At 43.1% G+C, this 17,131-nt stretch overlaps 2 long non-coding RNA genes across 2 annotated transcripts; both read left to right on the top strand.

Moving 5' to 3' along the window:
• The first annotated feature begins 4,382 nt into the window (after positions 1-4,382).
• Positions 4,383-6,311, top strand: LOC309358716. The gene is made up of 2 exons (XR_014163511.1): positions 4,383-4,643; positions 5,720-6,311. It is a non-coding gene; the product is annotated as an uncharacterized lncRNA (long non-coding RNA).
• Positions 6,312-11,869: 5,558 nt separating this feature from the next.
• Positions 11,870-13,793, top strand: LOC309358723. Its single transcript, XR_014163518.1, has 2 exons — positions 11,870-12,111; positions 13,089-13,793. It is a non-coding gene; the product is annotated as an uncharacterized lncRNA (long non-coding RNA).
• The last annotated feature ends 3,338 nt before the right edge of the window (positions 13,794-17,131 follow it).

The following is a 17,131-nucleotide window of genomic DNA, read 5'->3' as shown; positions in this document are numbered from 1 at the left end:
TAGCTATGTTGGGTTTGGAACGTTGAACCTTTCACATGTAGAACATATGCTGTACCACTGAATGATCCCCCCACCCAAGAAATGAAAGAATGCTGTCTTAAACCAACCCAGTCTTAGTATTGTCAACAATGACTTGAAGGATGACTGAAAGAGCTCTTCAGGGTTTCAGACAAGACTTTGCAGGACTTACCTGAAAATAACCTGAACTGAACCTTGTGATCATTTCCTTGCAAAGCATATGCTCTGCTACTGTGCCATGTCCTTCAGTTGGATTGGAAATTCAGTTATCCATGCATAGAGTATACTCCATGATGAATCTATGCCATTGAGCTGTAGTTCATCATTGTTCTTGAACTCCAAGTCCCACTAGCCAAACCCAACATGGACAATGGTCAGGGATGAGAGGAGTTGTAGTATAGCAACATCCAGAGGACCACTGGTTCTGTGTCCCTATTTTACTCAGAAAACCAGGGAGTCTCCAGGGTCTGACAAATGTCTTTTCTAGCATTTCATTCCTGAAAGATCCTTCAACATTGCAATTTATAACTGGATAATGTGTAGTATAAAACCTCTGGTAAAGCCTGAATACTCAAGTACTTGCATGCACAGCACTTACTCAGCCATACTCAATACCCTATATGTCCTTCCCCACTAGAACAGAGTCACTCCAGCATAATTCTTGTGATTGGCATTTGGCTACAGGGCCAAGTCACTTAGTTGCACCATTTTCTGCTTTGTGACTGACCCCTGAACTCCACCTTCTTCTTTTGAGGTCTTTGGTGAGAAGCAGGAAGGGGGCAGTTTCAGATATCGAGGGACAACCCATGGACTGTTTCTGTGTTTGCTGCTAATTGCAGACAGAACTGTATATCCACTTTGTTGGGACTTTGTAGGTAGTGTTGTTATATTTTTAAAAGGTGTGGATTATTAACAATGGTCATTGCTATCATAATGGATAAATTCCAAGAGAGAAGTCATGGCTTAGTTGGGTGACTCTCTGACTGAAGTCTAAAGAAATCTGGAAGCAGGTGATGTGGAAATACCACACTCTGCCTGGACCCTGGGCAACTCGGGTTAAGAACTTAATTTGTTCTGGAGGTCCGTTCTTAACCTGAAACTGTTCTTAACCTGAGGTACCACTTTAGCTAATGGGGCCTCCAGCTGCCCCCGCACCATTTCTGTTCTAATCCTGAAGTAAAGTTCTTAACCCAAGGTACTATTTTTGGGTTAGTGGAGTCTGTAACCTGAAGTGTCTGTAACCCGAGGTACCACTGTATACATTCCACTCTGCAGCAGAAATCCACATTGCCAGTGACCCCACACCAAGGCTTACTGGAGCCAAGTTACAGGGAACCAGGCAGAGGGCCTTCTCGGTAGTGGCACCTGCCCTGTGGAACACTCTCCCACCAGATGTCAAAGAGAAAAACAACTACCAGACTTTTAGAAGACATCTGAAGGCAGCGCTGTTTAGGGAAGCTTTTAATGTTTAATAAACTATTGTATTTTAATATTCTGTTGGAAGCTGCCCAGAGTGGCTGGGGAAACCCAGCCAGATGTGTGAGGTCTAAATAAATTATTATTATTATTATTATTATTATTATTATTATTATTATTATTATTATTAACTGGACACCTAAGAAAAATATCAACTAGAATTGTAAAATATAAAGGATTCATAGGGTGTAACATATATACAAACGATATTGTGTTGAGCTGGGAAGAAACTAATTCTCACAACCTGGGAGGGTCATTCCTATCTCCCTTACTAGTTGATAAGTAATCAGGAACTGGGAAGGTGACTGTTTACACCAAACTAAGGTGTCTCCCATGAGACAACAGATTGGGAAATTCTTAGTTCTTGTTTCTCATTTCCTCCAGGCTGTGGAGCTGAGCAGATTGTTGCACTACATCTCAATCTTCAAGTGGTGAGAAACTCCAGGGGTTGCAGGTGCTTACTCAGGGTTTCTGTTTCCTTTTGGAAATGAGGCACAGCGGAGGCTGTGATGTCTTTATGATACATGGTTTATTTACATATATATACAACCTGGGCCTATGATGGAGGGGTTCACAGCATTGACACCCCCAAAGTGTCTTGTTTCTCCCATGGCTGCAGCCTTGGATTCAAATGGAAATCAAACATTACTCTCTGAATCTCTCTCCCCAGAAAACTCTTGCATTGAGCCCAACCAAAACTATCCAGTTAGCTGCAAATGTTTTCAGCTTCACGAAAAAGGTTTTTGTTTTCAACCACTGCTGGTTTGGAACCACTGCTGATAAAGATTTATGCTGTGCCCAAGATTTCCTTTATTGTTTTATCTCCAAAACAAAAAAATTTCTTCCAGTAGCACCTTAAAGACCAACTAAGTTAGTTCTTGGTATGAGCTTTCGTGTGCATGCACACTTCTTCAGATACACTGAAACAGAAGTTACCAGACCCTTCTATATACTATCTTCTATATACTATACTATCTGCCAATCACCCATTCCCACCACCCTTCTGAGTAATACCCCTCCCCACCTTCTCACTATATAGAAGGGTCTGGTAACTTCTGTTTCAGTGTATCTGAAGAAGTGTGCATGCACACGAAAGCTCATACCAAGAACTAACTTAGTTGGTCTTTAAGGTGCTACTGGAAGGAATTTTTTTGTTTTGACTATGGCAGACCAACACGGCTACCTATCTGTAACTGTTTTATCTCCGCCAACCATTTCTCATCAGTTAAATAGAATCACAGAGAGACACTCTCATTGTTCCAAAATTTGGTGTGTGTGTTTTTTATAAAAGAACAAAATGTTGAGTTTAAAAAAGAAAAATACTATAAAGCAACAAAGAATAATATTGGGGTGAAGTTGTCATTGCAGTGGGAATAAAATTAACAGAAGGTTCAATAAACCTTTGCATCATTTTCATTCATTCATGTAGAGCAGGGATGATGGGAGTTGTAGTGCAAAAACAGCTGGAAAACCAAGTTTGGGAAACCCTGATTTTGAGCATTAGTACCTGGCTCTTCAAGGGATGCGGGTGGCGCTGTGGGTTAAACCACAGAGCCTAGGGCTTGCCGATCAGAAGGTCGGCGGTTCAAATCCCCACGACGGGGCGAGCTCCCGTTGCTCGGTCCCTGCTCCTCCCAACCTAGCAGTTTGAAAGCACATCAAAGTGCAAGTAGATAAATAGGTAAACGGTGTTTCCGTGTGCTGCTCTGGTTCACCAGAAGTGGCTTAGTCCTGCTGGCCACATGACCTGGAAGCTGTACACCGGCTCCCTCGGCCAATAAAGCGAGATGAGCGCCAAAACCCCAGAGTCGGCCACGACTGGACCTAATGGCCAGGGGTCCCTTTACCTTTACCTTTACCTGGCTCTTCAGCCAAAAAAGCTTCCAGATTGACCTATGTAATCAAAACAAGATGGTCCCTACCTGACTTACAATCTAAAAGAAAGAAGAAGAAGAAGAAGAAGAAGAAGAAGAAGAAGAAGAAGAAGAAGAAGAAGAAGAAGAAGAAGACACACAAGGGAAAGGGCAGAGGGAGGGAGGGAAGAGCAAAATCAAAATCAGGCACCATTTTTTTAATGGTTGTTCCTGTATTGATCATCTGGCACAGTTGAGGGACAGGATGTGCCTGAATAAGCTGGGCCTCAAGAAAAACTGATGGAATGAGCCTTCTGCTTCCTGTCTCTCCCACTGGCCTGCTGGATTGGCTGCCCCCAGTTGAGAGCTGAGGACAATAAAAATAGATTCCACGAAATGACATTTTGAATAAAAGAGTCACATATCAATCAGATATCCCCATCACCTAGAGGCATGTTTCTTTGGGGGCCTGTGCAGTGTGTCATGTTTATTTTTAAAGCATATGAACAGAGAACATGCAACATCAAAATGGTCTTATTTCATAACTCCTCACAGAAGCTTCCTTTCATGGCTTAATTGCTCAGACAAGGCAATGTCCTATACTCTCTCAAACCATCCACCCCATCTTTGACAATTTTGAGTCTGGCTGAAGAGCCAACAGCTCCTTGTGAACAAAGATGCTGCCGTGTTGTACCAAATGAAGTCAGTGGAATACAGTTGGGATAATGTATGGACCACCTTCTCCATGTATTTCATAGAGATTTGTTTTTGTACATTAAGTTCTGCTTTGATGGCCTTCTTGAGATGCCCATCTGTCAGTTCAATCAGATTGGTCACGATTGCAATGCATATTCATTCCAATGAGTAGGACCTTTGGTAGGTGAGGCGAGGTATACATTTCAGTAGGCAGCAGAATCCCAGACTGCCAATGATCCAACTCAATGGCCTTTACTGGAATGTTAACTGGATGTCTTATTTTTTTATCTATCCCATCAGAACAGTAAGATCAAAAGGATTCATGGGGTGTAACATATATACAAAGCATATTGTGCTAAGTGAGAGAGAAACTAATTCTCACTACGTGGGAGGGTCATCAAACTCGATTGCTAGCTGGCTAGTAATCACCAACAGGGAATGCAACTGTTTACAATAATTGAGGTGTCCCTGATATGACAATAGGTTAGGAAATTGGTGTCTCATCTCCTCCAGGCTATAGAGCTAGAGTATAAAAGGCTCCTCCTTTGGGGAGTCTTTCACACTGATCCTCTTCTGAGACATTTCTCCCTTCAAGAACTGGTGAGTTCCAGGGGTTTTCTTTGGGAGGTTGTCATAAAGAAGCACTCTGTGAACCTTAAGACTGGGGGGATCTCATTTGCTTGTGGTACTTTTGAGGTTTTCCTATGCAACTACCCCACGGTAGTGTAGAATGCATGGTTAAGGAATGCATGGTTAAGGAAACAAGAAAGCCAAATGTGAACCAGAGGCCTCTGTGATTCCTTTACTCAAAAGAAATCCTAGTGGAGAAGAAGCTACAGTGAAGGTAGGGTATTGATGAGATAAAAAACTCTCCTCAAATTCTCAAAGGGTTTCTTTCAGGTGTTCCCTCCAAATGTTGTGGACCCAACTGCCATCTTCCTTGTGCATTGGCTATGGCGACTATGGCAGATTGGAATTGGAGTCCAGAACATCTGAAAGGATCTATGTCTATGGCTGTAGAATGAGGTGGGGATATAGGAAGGTGGAAAAAAATGCATCATTTCAGGATGCAAGTATGAGATCATTATTTTTTTTTATGGTGCCCATGGTGTGTATGTGTGTGTAAAAGCCTGCATGCACAATACCTGCACTACAGGAAGAAAGAAGATCTATAGACTTTTTGCTTGATACACTAATGTTCTGTATGCAGGGAGATTTCCTGTAAAAATTAGTACCTCCATGTGAAGTGGTGAATCTCTTCTACCATTTCGTCTTTCCAGCATGTGTAGCTCTATCAGATGGTTGAAACTGCATGAAAAAGTAAATACTAGAGATGCTCACACAAATAAACATATAGATGAACATCTACTGAGTTGCACCATTGGTCAATCTACAGTAGCTCAGTATTGTCTTCACCTTGCGATCCTCCTGATGTAGTTGGACTCCGTTCTCATCAGTCACACCTAGGACCATTAGTTGAGGATGATGGGAGTTGTGATGCAACAACATCTAGAAGGCATGGCATTGGCTACCTCTCTTCTAGCCCTTGTTTATTTGAGCTGCAGAACTGCCAGGGTACAATATACCGGGACTTCAAAAATCTTGCTTACAAAATATTGAAATAAGCAGATACTTAAAACTTTGATTTAATTCTAGTTCCAATCCTATGGTTTCAGATTACCCTCCAATCCAACAAAAATGGCCAGTGGTGGTGGATACAACCAGTGCTATGCCCAGTGTCCTGCATCTACAGTGACCATCCAGCCACCACCTTTCGTCCTGAACATCCCAGGGCCTGCACTCTACTGCCCAGACCAGCCTCTAGCCATTGAGCAGTACAACCCCTGTGCCCGAGGTGGCTATGGAGGTGGCTATGGTGGTGCCAGCGCTCTGTATGCCAACGACTTCTCCAACTTCTACACTCGGGCCCTGCCAAGCAGCAACTACAGCTACACCAGCTATCGGTATTAAAACTGTGGGAGAATGAGAACAAACCAGAAGACGTAATAGAGATCCAGAAATGTCATTGTTTACGAAACAATTGAGCTTCCGCTGTGTCTAATTGTTATTTGCAGTTAGAAAAGGGGGGCTAAGCTAGTCCTGCTGGGATACAACATTTGCTATCAGACTTCAATTTCACCTTGGGAGATTTTCATGGGGAAAGCTGTTTGTGTACAGGAATGCCGTTTGTTTTGCAAATGTGCCTTTGTGGAATGTGCTGTTTCTTGTCTTTGTTCATATTAAAATATTAATATTGCATCTTAACAACTTACTGGCTCATTTCAATTCATACCTGGTAAAGTTGTAGTAGGTGTGAACAGCAGAAAAGGTTTTATGCTGCAATTACTCTCATCACAGCCACACCATACACTGAAAGCACCCTTATATCAATTTCCCAGTTCCACTCGGAGATGCCTTGAATTGAGCGTTGTGATCTTTCGCTTGCAAAGTAGGTGCTCTACTAACTATGTCCTGCCTGTGAAACATGGAAAAGAAATAGATTTCTCTATACATAGGGACACAATGATCTCCATGATGAATCCTTGATCATGAATTCTAGTTCATCAGTGTTCTTGAACTCCAAGTCCCAGTAGTCAAAATCAGAATGGCCAATAGTCAGGGTTCAGAGGAGTTGTAGTATAGCAACATCAGGAGAGCAACTGGTTTCCCCCAACTTTGAATGAAGAGTTGAGTCTATATACCACAGATGTGGAACCTGAGCATCCCTCTAGATGTTGTTGGACTACAATTCCCATCAGCCCCAGCCAGCATGACCAATAGTCAGGAATGATGGGAGCTGTAGTTCAATAATGTACTTTGATTTCAGATCCCATCATCTTAAGCCAATACAGATCAATGGTGGGGATGAGAAGAGATGAATTACAGCAATATCTGTAGGTCCACTGGTTCCTTGACTTTGTTCTACTCTGACAGTTTGGGGTCTCCAGGATCTATCCCAGTCGTAACTGGGGATCCCCTGAATTGAACTTTGTGGTAATTTGAAATTCTCTACCACTGATCTATATCCTTCCCTTGAAACATGGAGGAAAGATGCATCTCTCCATGCATAGAGACATATTGCACACCACGAAGAATCCCAGACAGTGAGTTGTAATTCATCAATGTTCTTGGATTCCAAGTCCCTTTAACTCCAGCCAGCAAGGACAATGGTCAAGGATGAGGGGAGTTGTAGTCCTGCAATGCAGGGAGGGCTACTAGATCTGTGCCATGTTCTACTCTGACAATGAGAGGACCTCCAAGGTCTCAAGCACACGTCTTTCCCGGCATTTCCTTCTTGAAAGGTCCTTTGAAGTTGCAACCTTCAACTGTGTAGACAGCGTCCCATGTTCTTATTTGAGAAAGTCCACAGCTCAGTTGTGGTGCGCTTGCTTAGCATGCTGAAGGTGGCCAAGTAGGTCTGAGAAAGGATCCTGTCTGAAGCCCTGGAGAGCCACTGGCAGTCAGTATAGATTCTGTGCTAGATGGACCACGCTGTAAATTCTAGTAAAAGCATACCCCCCAAGTGTCCCAATTTTCCAGGGACAGTCCTGGAATGACAAAAGCCATACTAGCTTCTGATTTGATCCCGGAATGTCCCTATTTCCCCCGCCAGAGCCGCAGCCACTGAGCTCAGGGAGGAGGATGAGCTGGTGCTTGTCTTGAGCGATGGTAGTAGTAGCCATTGCAAGGGAGCAGCCCCGTGGCTTCTCTGTGGCCACCTCTGCTGGCCTTCCTCCTTGGGCAGCTTGCAGCTGTTGCTGGAGAGCAAGTAAGAAGGAGGAAGGACTACCACCACTGAGACCCAGCCTTGCATGATGCAGCAGCTCTGAGGGGCAGGCAGAAGGCAGGGCCATCCTGGATGGGAAGAAAGGGAGAATGGAACAAAGAATCTTTATTTTTAACAACAACAACAACAATGCTTTGTGCATCCATATATGCCTGTTTCTAAAATTTCTTTATTAGCGTGTATTTTTTCTTTTTTATAAATCTGCCAAAGAATGAAATGAAATCAGGATTAATGGGTTTTCCCAGGACTGTGGAGGGTTCCCATAGGCATTGCGATGGTGGCACTTGCCCTTCTTCTGAAAGGAAATGATCTGTGGTGCATGGGACAGAAATGTGGGGGTCGAGGAGGGTCAGTTGCAGGGGGAAGGAGTAGTAGTAGTAGTAACAACAACAACAACAACAACAACAACAACAGTAATTTATACCCTGCCCATCTGGCTTGGTTTCCTCAGCCACTCTGGGCAGCTTCCAACAAAATATTAAAATACAATAGTCTGTTAAACATTAAAAGCTTCCCTGAACAGGGCTGCCTTCAGATGTCTCCTAAAAGTCTGATAGTTGTTTTTCTCTTTGACATCTGATGGGAGGGCATTCCACAGGGTGAGTGCCAGTACCAAGAAGGCCCTCTGCCTGGTTCCCTGTAACTTGGCTTCTTGCAGCGAGGGAACTGCCAGAAGGCCCTCAGCGCTGGACCTCAGTATCCGGGCAGAATGATGGGGGTGGAGACGCTCCTTCAGGTATACTGGACTGAGGCCATTTAGGGCTTTAAAGATCAGCACCAAAACTTTGAATTGTGCTTGGAAATGTACTGGGAACCAATGTAGATCTTCAAGAATGGTGTTATGTGGCCTCGGCGATTGCTCCCAGTCACCAGTCTAGCTGCTGCATTCTGGATTAGTTGTAGTTTCTGGGTCACCTTCAAAGGTAGCCCCACATAAAGCACATTGCAGTCAGAAGTATCCCTCTTTTCACCTGAGGAATGTTAGAGGGTATAGCAAAAGGTGAGTTTCAGAGGAAAAACAGCCTTCAGAGGTGTGAGGTTGGACAGGACTTTTAAAGCTGCCATTGTCTCCAGTTCCTATCGACATGTCCAGCACAGAAGCTCCATGCTAAGGTTCCTCATGTTTTTGCTGCTATTGACTGAAGTGCCCCGTTGAAGTGTCCTAACTGTTCATAGGGTCTTTCTGTTGGGATACTGCCAGGGAGATGGGGGCATCAGGCAGGCCCCCAGTTGGCTCCAGCCACCGGCCGGCAGCTGGACGATCACTGGTCTCCCTTGGAAACAGCATCAATCAGTGGCATGAGCCTCAGATACATTTAGAGACCCGTGTACAATCTATCAGCAGAGTGTGTAAATCTTCTCACAGCAGAAGAGGTGGACAGAGAAATGTGTAAGCATAATATACAGCATTTTATTCAGCATAGTTCAGGAACAGAGGGAAACATGTCTGCTTCCCTTCGTCTCCAGCAAAACAGCAGTAACACAAAAGCTATATACAAACGGAAGTTCCCAGCAGATCTGTGCTGGAAGTAAACAGGCATGTGACACACAACAGTCATGCCTGTACCCTTTTAAGGTGGAATGGAACTATAACCTAACACTTTCTTCATCAGTGCATATGGGCTGAAGAAAAAGCTCTAACCCCCCAACTCACACAAATATGTAAAATGTACCCCTGCCCGTATGGGCCAGTCTTGACAGACTCTAGGGTTGTGCGCTCATCTCACTCTAGAGGCCGGGAGCCAGCGCTGTCCGCAGACACTTCCGGGTCACGTGGCCAGAGTGACGAAGCTACTCTGGCGAGCCTGAGCCGCACATGGAAACGCCATTTACCTTCCCACTGGTAAGCGGTCCCTATTTATCTACTTGCACCCGGGGGTGCTTTTGAACTGCTAGGTTGGCAGGCGCTGGGACTGAGCAACGGGAGCGCACCCCGCCGCGGGGATTCGAACCGCCGACCATGTGATCGGCAAGTCGCTGTGGGTAAAACCTCAGTGCCACCCGCGTCCCCCCACAAATATGACCTAACCCAATTGTCCTAATTCTTTCCTATTCACTTTTAGGGCATCACCCATAAACTGAATCCATCTTCCTCCCTTTTGAAGATAATCTGGCATCCTTAATCCTTTCTAAAGTGATACTTAACTAACTTGCTTAGGAAAGTTGCCAATAATCATGGGAACTTGTTCTGCTACATTTTGGAAGGGTATGGTGAAGGGATAATTTCTCCAAATATCACTCTCCCCCCCCCAGCTTTCATTTCAAGATGGATCTGAGTGTTTTGAGGGGTGAGGGGGTGGGGTAACAACAATGATCTAATGGACTGCAGTCTTTTGATCTATCTGAAGAAAAAGATTTCTGCAATCTTTTTAATCTTCTTCTGCCAAGGTTAAATATAAACAAGATCACAATATATTCTGTGCACATTTTGTCTGAACTTTTTTTAAAGAAAAATAAAAGTCATTATTGCATAGAGCCAAGCCAACACTATTCACAGTTTTGTGTGAACATTTTCAGCAGATCTTACATCTCCATTTCCAAATATTTATCAACACTGCTTGAAAAATAACCACCATTTCCATTGCCCTCAATTTCCTTTTGTGACTGCCAAAAAGGGTATGATTCCAAAAGGGTATGATTGTGTTGAGTCCACCCAAAACTATTCACTGACCTGCTATTCACCTGCACTGGAAAAGGAATTTGTTGTCTTTGATTTTTCATCACTGCCCATGAAAATTAATGCTGTGTCAAAAAATCATTTCACTTTCCCACCTCCATTCATCCATTCTCTATATGTACCAATGTCTTGGGGGCAAATAAAATAAAACTATACAGTTGGCATAAAGTAGGCACCAAGTTCAGAAAAGTTTGCCATAAGATCTACTTTAGAGCTACTGTTGGGATGTCCACTTGTAAATTAAATCAGATTGCCAGTTACATGGAATAGTGTCTTATCTGTGGGAGCACCTCACAAGAGAACCTATGGAGCTCTGTCCAGTGGTGTAGCGTGGGTTGTCAGCACCCGGGGCAAGGCAAGTAATTTGCGCCCCCTAACCCAGAGCAAGGCAAGTAATTTGCGCCCCCTAACCCCTAACCTGCCGCCGCTGCCAGCTTCTTCTTGCTGCTGCCTGGTCTGGTCTGGTGTGGTTCTCTCCTGCACTCAGCGCTGCGCTGGGCGGCCGCTGCACTGTCCCTCCCCCAGATAGTCCCTCGCTCTCTCTCCGCACCGCATGCCTGGCACCCACCCCCTCCCAGTGTGCGGCGACCCGGCGGCTCGGATCAGATTCGCACAGCCAGCACTGCAGTGAGAGAGAGTGAGTGAGCCAGGTAGGGGCAGAGAGCTGCGAGTGCGAGCGCGCCCCCCAGATGTTGCGCCCGGTGCGGCTGGCCTCCCTGCACCCCCCACGCTACGCCACTGGCTCTGTCTCAGCTGTGATTAGAGAAGGCCCTTGCTTGTTAATTTCAAACAGGCCTTGAAGATTCACTATGTTGCTGCAGTAATACGCAAACCTGGAAATACAGAAAGATCAAGCATCAGTGCAGTACAGTGGTTAAGAGTGTCTGACAAGGACCTGTGAGACCCATGTTTAAATTGTCACTCAGCCATGAAACTCACCTTGAGCCAGTCATTGGCTTTCAGTCTAACCTACCTCCCAGGGTTGTTGTGGGGGATAAATGAGGAGGCAGAGAACCATATATGCCACTTTAAGCTCCTTGGAGGAAAAGGTGAGATATAAATGATATTATGGTTGTCTCCAAAAACGTCCTCAGAGTAGGAGTAGGCCTGCTGAAATCAACAACTATGCCTAGCATAATTTGATTTGATTTATTTCCACTGGTCTGCTCTGTAAAGGACTGAGCAAGAGGCAATTCATACATTCCTCTATGCACCAGAATGTCATGCTGTCGTGATGACCCAACACCAAGTGTTTCATTGGTGTGTCAACTGGAAACATTGTTCATTGATTTATCCCTATAGAGACATAATATTTAAACAATCTATAGGGTGTAACGTATATAGCAACCACACCACGTTGACCCAAGTAGAATCTGTCACTACCTGGGAGGGTCTTCTTTTATCGCCTTACTCGCCGACTTGTAATCACCAACAGGGAGGGGTAACTATCTACAATCAGTTGAGGCATCTTCCATATGACAACGGATTAGGAAACTCTCTATGGGTGTGTCTCAGCTCCTCCAGGCTATGGAGCCAACAGTATATAAAGCTCATCCTTTAGGTGATCTATCAGATCAATCCTCTGCTTGTCCCTGTGCGAACTGGTGAGTACTAGGGGCTTTCTATGGGAGGGCATCGTAGAGGAGCACTATGAATCTTAAGAATGGAGGCATTTCATATGATTGGAGAGGGACTTCTTTGTTTTGCATCCATGCATGGTTAAAAATACAAAGAAGCTGAACGTTGAGCATGAGGTCTTTGTGATTCCCTTGTTTCTTAGTAAAGCATTAGTGGAGATGCAGATAACATGATTGTAAGAGAGCGCTGAGCTGAAAAATGAAATCCTTATTTCCCTTAGGTTTTCTTACCGATATTCCCTCCAGATGCTGCAGACTCAACTGCCATATTCCCTCTCCATTAGCTATAGTGGCTAGGGCTAGTTGGAACTGGAGTCCAAAACATCTGGAAGGAACCATCTCTATGGCTGTGGAATGAGGTGGGCAAGTAGGAGTTTGAAAACATAGGACAATGAAGCAGCCTTTCATTGTTTCCATTTCATTCACAAGTCACTTTAGAGATTTTGAGCTATGGTTTCAGAATGAGGTAAGGACAACAAAGTCAAATGATGGACAGTACCATTTCAGGGTGCAAGTACGGAATTGTATTTTTTCAGTGTTCCCCTATACAACACCCAATATGAAAAAGACTAGCACTACAGGGAGAAAGAAGCTCTACAAACATTACCCATGATGCACTAATAGTATCTCCAGCTGAAGTGGTGACTCTGTTCTACTATCTCAGTTTTCTACCATATGACTATCTAGTTGTAGCTGGACTCCAGTTCCTATCCACCCCAGCCACCATGAGCAATAGTCAAAGATGGTGGGAGTTGTGTTTCAGCAACAGCTGGAGGACACCTCATTTTCTACTCCTATTCTAGCTCTTATAATATGGGTGGGGAACTGTTGACTCACAGCTTGGATGCAATCAGTGAAGTCTCCTCATCTGGCCCACAGGACACTGAAATCTGCAAAGGGCTTAATACATTGCTTTCATTCTAGATCCAATCCTGTTGTTTCAGATTACCCTCCAATCCTGCAAAAATGGCCAGTGGTGGTGGAAACAACCAGTGCTATGCTCAGTGTCCTGCATCTACAGTGACCATCCAGCCACCACCTTTCGTTCTGACCATCCCAGGACCTGCCATCTACTGCCCAGACCAGCCTCTAGCCATTGAGCAGTACAACCCCTGTGCCCGAGGTGGCTATGGTGGTGCCAGCGCTCTGTATGCTAGCGACTTCTCCAACTTCTCCTCTCGGGCCCTGCCAAGCAGCAACTACAGCTACAGCAGCTATCGGTATTAACACACTCGGAGAGAATGAGAACAAAGCAAGAATATGATCCAGTGATCCAGAAATGTCATTGTTTACCAATTGGTTGATCTTCCACAGTAGCCATATATATATATCTTAAGGCCTAAAATGAGGACACTCAACATGCCTATCTGATGTTGCACTTCTGTCTACTTCTATGTGTATGTCGACAAGTCAACAGTGCTCAGGTCATTTTGCATGAAGTATGTAATATATTCACCTAATATTTGATCCTTATTTGCTATCTGGGATCTGCCATTTGCTAACAGCCTTTGATTTTGATGTCAGAGGGCTTCATGGGGGAAACTGTTTGTCATCAGGAATGCAGTTTGTTTTGCAAATGTGCCTTTGTAGCATGTGCTCCTTCTTGTCTTTGTTCATAATAAAATATTATTAATATTGCATGCCAACAACATCTCGGCTCCTTTCGATTCACAGCTGACAAAACAACCATAGTGATGGGTGCAGGTGGAGGAAGGGCTTTTATAGCACACATTGGACTCAGGTCACAACCTCAGCACACATTGAAAGCAGTCATACCACTTTAACAGCAATGACATCCCAAAAAGAATCTGGAAGCTGTGGCTTCTTATGTGTGCTGACCTCTCAGATCAACTACACTAGTAGCCAAAACTGTGGAGAAAGTGTATTTCCAAGGTTTGATGCCTCATAACACCACTCTTTTTAGGAGTAATACCGTAAAATTATCTTCTAATTTCTTCATAACTGTAGCCTTGTTCACTTAATAGTACTATTTTACATCCCTTTCTGGGTGACCAGTCACCTCTTTAATTTTATTGCTCTTTACAAGCTCACTAAATGAAAGAACAAAAAGCAAAACAAAAAACCCAACCAACTTGATAGCAATCACATCACACACTGACAAATGCCCTCCTTATTTATGTTGTAATAAATAATCCTTCATTAAAGTCATTGCATTACATTCTTCATTAAATTATCTTTCCAGTGATATATAATTTTATGGAATTACTCAAAAAAGAAAAAAGAAAAAGTGGTGTTATGAGCCAGCATTGGCAAAACAAGATAACACCTAAATGGCTCTCTAAATAACCTTTTTTCTGGTTATTTGGCTATAACATTTGACAGAATACAGATAAAGCCAGAACAGTTTAACATCATTATTTAGTGAAGTGTTCAGTAACAGGGACCAGGAGTTTTGTTCAAACTGTCTTTTTTTCATAGCCAGTAGGGCTTTGTACTCTTTGTAAATTTTTAAATAAGTTGGAAGTAGATAATTTAGGCCAGTGTTTCTATAGGCCAAATAAGAGTCCCTTAAAGCTTTCTTCTCCAAGATTTTGGAATGCAGAAAACAAAATAAAAAACCAAAGAGGAAGCCATCAAATCTAGCACGTGAGGAGGCCACTTTAACTAAAATGTATAATTCAGTATATATTTTTTGTTTTTAATAATTGTATTAATTCAGGCTTCCTCAACCTCGGCCCTCCAGATGTCTTGAGACTACAATTCCCATCATCCCTGACCATTGGTCCTGCTAGCTAGGGATCATGGGAGTTGTAGGCCAAAAACATCTGGAGGGCAGAGTTTGAGGAAGCCTGCATTAATTGGATAAAATTGGCATTGTTATAATAAGGCTGTTATTCGAAATGATATCGGAAAATCAATGGAGCCCTAAACTAGTGCCCTCTAAATTGTCTGGACTACATCTCCTGTCAGTAGGGCTAATGCAGTCAGTAGGGCTAATGCAGAGTGTTTATGGAAGCTTGGTGCATTTATTTATTCCATCACATTTATATCCCACCTTTCTTTCATCATGAAAATCAAAGTAGCAGGCATATTCCAACCTATCGGGGATCACTTATTAAATGCCTTTAAAGGTAAAGGGACCCCTGACCACTAGGTCCAGTCATAACCGAGTCTGTGGTTGCGGCGCTCGTCTCGCTTTATTGGCCAAGGAAGCCGGCGTAAAGCTTCCGGGTCATGTGGCCAGCATGACTAAGCTGCTTCTGGCGAACCAGAGCAATGCACGGAAACGCCGTTTACCTTCCCGCCGGAGTGGTACCTATTTATCTACTTGCATTTTGATGTGCTTTCGTTTTTTTATAATATTTATTAAGAATTTTTCAATACATTATAAAAAACAAACAAAATAATTTTACAATGACCATATTTTCTTCACTTCTTTGGACTTCCTCACATCTCTCGTTCCTGCGTTCCAAATTTTCGAGCTTTACCGAGCAATTTATTACCTTGTATCAATTCTTAAATTAAAGTTTCCCAATATTATGTCCCTAATTTCAGATAATTTTACCCAAACCTTACAAACTTAAACTTTAGCTTCATGTTTATCCAAAATTTATCTTATCCAATTTTTCCATTTATCTTAATATTCCCTTTAACTAGTTTAATGGTGCCATATTGTTATTAATCTTACATCTTTCTTAACATTCATACAATTTACAATGCTTTTGTAAATAGTCCTTAAATTTCTTCCAGTCCTCCTCCACGGCCTCTTCTCCCAGGTCTCGGATTCTGCCGGTCATTTCTGCCAGTTCCATATAGTCTATCAGTTGCATCTGCCATTCTTCCAGTGTGGGCAAATCTTGAGTTTTCCAGTGCTTGGCGACAAGTATCCTTGCTGCTGTTGTTGCATACATGAAAAAATATTCGGTCCTTCTTTAACACCCTCTGGCCGACAATACCCAAAAGAAAGGCCTCTGGTTTCTTAGGGAAGGTATACTTAAATACCTTTTTCAACTCATTATATATCATTTCCCAGAAAGCCTTAACCCTAGGGCAAGTCCACCAGAGGTGAAAGAACGTTCCTTCAGCTTCTTTACACTTCCAAGATTTATTGTCAGACAAATGGTATATTTTTGCAAGCTTGACTGGGGTCATGTACCACCTATATATCATTTTCATAACATTTTCTTTCAAGGCATTACATGCCGTGAATTTCAAACCGGTGGTCCATAACCTTTCCCAGTCAGCAAACATGATATTGTACCCAATGTCTTGTGCCCATTTTATCATAGCTGATTTGACCGTTTCATCTTGCGTATTCCATTTTAGCAGCAAATTATACATTCTTGAAAGTACCTTAGTTTTAGGTTCTAACAATTCCGTTTCTAACTTTGATTTTTCCACCTGGAATCCTATCTTTTTATCTAACTTAAAAACTTCTTTAATCTGAGCATAATGTAGCCAATCTCGCACTTTGTCTTTTATTTTCTCCATACTCTGCAACCTCCAGTTATCTCCATCTTTTTTCTATTATTTCCAAATATTTCGGCTATTTGGCCTCCATATTGAGTCTTTTCCGAGCCTTAGCTTCCATTGGTGATAGCCACCTTGGGGTCTTATTTTCCAATAAGTCTTTATATTTTGTCCAGACATTGAACACTGCTTTCCTGACAATATGGTTCTTGAAAGCCTTATGAATTTTAACCTTGTCATACCACAAATATGCATGCCATCCGAAAGCGTTGTTAAATCCTTCCAGATCTAAAACATCCGTGTTTTCAAGAAGCAGCCAATCTTTCAACCAGCAGAAAGCTGCTGATTCATAGTACAACTTTAAGTCTGGCAGGGCAAAGCCCCCTCTTTCTTTGGCATCAGTTAGTATCTTAAACTTAATTCTGGGCTTTTTGCCCTGCCAGACAAATTTAGAAATATCTCTTTGCCACCTCCCAAAACATTCCATTTTATCCACAATCTGTAAAGTCTGAAACAAAAACAACATCTTTGGCAAAACATTCATCTTTATGGCAGC

Source organism: Podarcis melisellensis (assembly GCF_964234715.1).
Source record: "Podarcis melisellensis genome assembly, chromosome: 16".
NCBI classification, from domain to species: Eukaryota; Metazoa; Chordata; class Lepidosauria; order Squamata; family Lacertidae; genus Podarcis; species Podarcis melisellensis.
Note: the sequence above shows the minus strand (reverse complement) of the source record. Positions and strands in the feature narration are given on the sequence as shown.